Consider the following 5,113-nt stretch of genomic DNA (forward strand, 5'->3'; position numbering starts at 1 on the left):
GTTTTAATATAATAAGAGGAAAAAGTTACTTTGTTTTAATAGTCTTTTCTTTTAAGGGGATTGGGAAAGAATGTGTTGACTAACATGGTATTACCATAATTTTTTAGGGCATTAACCATATTCTCTAATGCAATTTGGATTCAGCTTTTGGTTCCTTTCATCACATTTTCTTAGCAATAACATCCTTTACGTTTTTATGTCTAGCATTTAGTTCCCTTTATGTTTCTTTTTGTATATCCCTAGAAAAGATAATTAAGTTTGAACTAGTTTTTACTTGGGATTAGTTCTATCATTTTACACTTGTGGACTTTAGATATCTAAAATATAAAAAAGAGACCTTAATCATCAAAAGTGTTTCGACTGCCTCTAAAGCCAAAAGTTTTACTTGGAGGCAGCAAGTATGATAATATGCTTATATGAATGTAGAACACTGAAAAAGGTAATATACTAAGGTAACCTATGATTGCAGGGATAAAGCTGTGATTGATTGCAAGCTTGATTGGGTACTTAGACAACCTAGGCAGCAAGGTTGTGTGTTGTGATTAAGTACAAGCTTGAGGGTCATTGAGACAACCTAAACCCATAAAGAGGCAATGTTGAATTCAAGGCAATATATTGAGTTAACCTAGGATTGCAAGGTTAAGGTTGTGATTGATTGTAAGCTTGAGTGGGCATTGAAACAACCTAGGTAGCAAGGTTGTATGCTGTGATTGAGTATAAGCTTGAGGGGCATTAAGATAACCTAAACCCATAGAAAGGCATGGTTGAATGCTAGGCCTAAGATGCATTGATACCACCTAAGATGTGAGGTTGTTTAGCTTAAAAGAAGTGTTGATAAGATTTATTTGCATGAGAGAGCCAAGGTAAGACTTGATCAAAACTTACAAGTGAATGGAGAGATAGTTGGAATAAGTTCACATGTGAGTAAAGAATCTCACATCATAAAAAAATGTGAATGAGAAGTCTTATATATACATATAAGACACAAGAATCCAATAACTTAAGCTTTTGGGCTCAAGTAGTGTCTAACATATATGTATAGGCTATCGGGTGTACTCTCATGGGCTCTAAGTATGGCGTATCTCCCCAACAAAAAGTATCAAAGCTTGGTTTAGAGCTAGATTAAAGTAAGCAGTGAAACTTGATATCAAGTGGTATCAAAGACAAAGGTTCAACTTAGAGGCAGCGAGTATGATAATATGCTTATGCAAAAGTAAAACATCGAAGAGGGCAATGTACTAAGGCAACCTATGATAAAGTGCAAGGACCTATAATGAAATGCAAGGTTAAGGTTATGATTGATTGCAAGCTTAAGTAGGCATTGAGACAACTTAGGCATTAAGATTGTGTGCTATAATTGAGTATAAGTTTGAGAGGTATTGAAACAATCTAGACCGACAGAAAGGCAAGGTTGAATGTAGTGAGTATGATAATATGCTTATGCAAAAGTAGAACACCGAAGAAGGCAATGTACTAAGGCAACCTATGATGAGTGCAAAGACCTATGATGAAATGCAAGGTTAAGGTTATGATTGATTGCAAGCTTAAGTAGGCACTGAGACAACTTAGGCGTTAAGATTATGTGCTATAATTGAGTACAAGTTTGAAGGGTATTGAGACAATCTAGATCAATAGAGAGGCAACGTTGAATGTTAGGCCAAAAGCGCACTAAATCCATCAAAGACATGAGGTTGTTTGGGCCAAAAGAGATATTGATAGGATTTACTCACACGATGAAACCAATGTAGAACTTTATCAAAACTCACAAGTAAATGGGAAAGATTATTAGAATAGGTTTGTATGTGAGTAAAAAATCTTGCATCACTAAAAAATGTGAGTGAGAAGTCCTATATATACATGTAGGACTCAAGAACTCAATAGTTTAAACTTTTGGGCTTAAGTGGTATCCCCAAGTGTGGAATATCTCCCCAACATTATAAAGCTTGCATTTTGTTTTTATAGAATTAGTCATATTTGATCCATTGATTTGGTGTGTTGAACATCACCCTTCATTTTTCTACTTAATTAGGCTGACCAAAAGATTTACTTGATATTCAACGAGAAAGAGGTTGAAGCTTTATCTGAAACTCATGATCTCTGTATTGAAGGTGGACTGCATTTAAATGTTAAAACAGACTTTTGTTATTTTATAAGTCATTCATTTTGTTACGGTTGCAACTCCACCACCCATTTGTTATTGGTTTTCTACATTGTTTAATCTAATTTATCAGCTCCACAATGTTATTGCAGGTTTTTGCAAGAGTTGCGCTAGAGAAGAAAGAACTAATCATGACCACTTTCAAGATAGAGGGAAGGATGACTTTAATGTGTGGTGATGGGACCAATGATGTTGGAGCTCTTAAGCAGGTAATATTTTGTTTAAGGATTTTTAGTTTGTTATTTACATTTGGCATCTCATTTTAGTTATATGTTTCAAGCCTATCTGTTTGTTTATTGTGCAGCCATTATGCTTAAGACTCTTTAGGTTTTTACACTTATTTTGGCTTCCCAATTTGGCATTATGTATTAAGGCTATATATTATTTCTATTTGTATATTTTGCTGCCATTACTTGTCAATCTATGATTAACCGTAGAACGAAGAAGAAAACAAATCTCATAAAGAGATCAACTCAACTCACCCAAACGTCGAGTTGTCCATAAGATTTGTGATGAGTTGTGTTAGGCAATTTTTTTATGATTATCTGTTCAAATACATTCTAGGATTACATTTCGTTAGTCATAATTATTTTGGCTACAAGATGGATATGTATCATTTTTTATGTTGTTCTATTGAAATTGAAATGGTTAAAGGGTAAAAAATGCCTTTAAATTATAATTTAATAATCATTTAAGTTTTTAACATTTTGTTGTAATTAATCAAGCCCTTAATTTTCTTTTTCGATTCAATTGGACCTTTAAATAGACAAAATCTAGTCATGTGGTAAAATTTAATCAATCAATCTCCTAATTACAGTTAATTGAGAAGGATTTTAGAGAGAGGGGATGAGAGAAAATAAAGAAGAAAAAGGAAAAAAAAAGAAGAAAATTTTATTTTATTTAATTTCACATATATTAATTGTGTTATGTGATAAACTTTAATCTATTTTATTGATATGGTATGAAATTTTATCTTAATTGGTTTTTTTTTCATCTAAATAAGGGTATAATTGGATGTAAATAAATATTGGAGGGATTGATTGATTGTAATTAAAGAAAATAAAAGTTTAGATAATATTTTAATTATAACTCAGGGATTTTTTATACCCTTTAGCCAATTGAAATCCAAGTTCCAAAATATTTTCCTTCTGTTTATGGGCATTGTCTAGATACACAACTACAATGTTTTGTTTACCATCCTCTAGTTACCTTATAGAAGACTTCATGAATAGAATACTAGGGTTTTTTTTTTTTTTGCTCTCCCAAAGGCAGCTTTAGTTTGTTGAATTACCATTTTATATCTATCATTTCTATTATGAATTGTCTTCTACTATCTGTTTTCTAATTTGAACACGAATATGGATAAATTTTTTGTAGTACATATATTAAGAATTGTTTTCTGTTTGTTTTGTACTTTTTACACAAATATGGATTAATTTTGTGTACATATTTTAACTAAATCTAATAACAAATTTATTATATAGGAGAAGTAACATCAATCCCATGCTGTGTGATAAAATTTTTTTGTGTATACAATAGTTAATACGAATTGCTTTTTATAATATTTTTGTCAATTACATGTTAATTAGTTTTAAGTTGGTTTAATATCAAAGAAGAGAAATTAATTGTTCCCAGAATCTAAGTAGCAGAAAAGCATGGACATGTAGCATCCTACGTTTTTTAGGCCCATGTAGGTGTTGCCCTATTGAATGCAGTGCCATCAACTTAAAGTGAAAGCTCTTCACCAGGAACATCTAAAGATGAAAGCACAAAGTCATTGAAGTCGAAGAAATCTATGCCCAATGTGGAAGCAACTACCAAAGCTGTGAGTACCCGGCTTAATGCAGAAGCCTCTTGAAAAGGAAAAGTTGCCATAAGATCAGAATCTAGCAACCACGCAACCAGTAACCGGCATCATAATGCTGCAGAGATTCATAGGCAGAAGCTGATGGATGAGATGAATGAGGATAGTGATGGTCGCTCAGCACCTATTGTCAAACTGGGGGATGCTTCGATGGCATCACAATTTACAGCAAAGAATGCATCCGTTGTCGCAAACATTGACACAATACTTCAAGGAGGCAGCACCCTTGTGACTACCCTTCAAATGTTCAAGATACTTGGCCTTAACTACCTTGCCACGGCTAATGTTTTAATTGTGATGTATCTAGATGGCGTCAAGCTGAGTGATGTCCAGGCTATGATCAGTGGTTTATTTACAGCTATTTTTTTCCCATTTATCTCACATGCTCGCCCACTGCCCAACCTTTCAGTTGCACGGCGGAAGCCCAATATTTTCTGCTTTTATGTCTTCCTTTCTCTCATGGGACAGTTTGCAATCCACCTGTTTTTCTTGATTTCTTTTGTGAAAGAGGCAAAGAAACACATGCCTGAGGAGTGCGTTGAACCAGACTTTGAGTTTCACCCTAATCTAGCGAACACAGTTTCATATATGGTGAGCAAGCATGATACTTCAGGTGGCTATATTTGCAGTGAACTACATGGGACATCCTTTCAACCAGGGCATCCCCGAAAACAAACCATTCTCGTACGCGCTTGTAGCTGTCGCTGGTTTCTTTGTGGTTATAACTTCTGATCTACTTAGGGACTTAAATGATTGGTTGAAGTTTGTTCCTTTACCTGTTGGATCAAGGGATAAGATATTGCTGTCGGCTCTACTAATGTTTCTGGGCTGCTATACGTGGGGTTACTAAACTAAAACCAAAACATCTTATTTATAAGGGTGAAATCCTTTATACCTTTACTAAACTTTCGATGTGGGATACAAGACAAATTCAAACTTACTTAACTTTCGATGTGGGATTCTGAGATTCAAGGCAAATCCCAACAAATCCTCCCTTGACTTGAATCTCCAAACACTTCAACAGTATCTGCAAAGCTAACATGCTTACCTTTCTTCTTTTCTTTCATCACAGGCATTCCAGCAACTGAGCC

The 5,113-nt window shown here is 34.3% G+C and overlaps 1 pseudogene; it reads left to right on the forward strand.

Moving 5' to 3' along the window:
* The first annotated feature begins 1,772 nt into the window (after positions 1–1,772).
* Positions 1,773–4,872, forward strand: LOC111297037 (putative manganese-transporting ATPase PDR2; annotated as a pseudogene).
* The last annotated feature ends 241 nt before the right edge of the window (positions 4,873–5,113 follow it).

This window comes from Durio zibethinus, chromosome 12 (genome assembly GCF_047325235.1).
Source record: "Durio zibethinus cultivar Kanyao isolate XHJ-2024 chromosome 12, ASM4732523v1, whole genome shotgun sequence".
NCBI classification, from domain to species: Eukaryota; Viridiplantae; Streptophyta; class Magnoliopsida; order Malvales; family Malvaceae; genus Durio; species Durio zibethinus.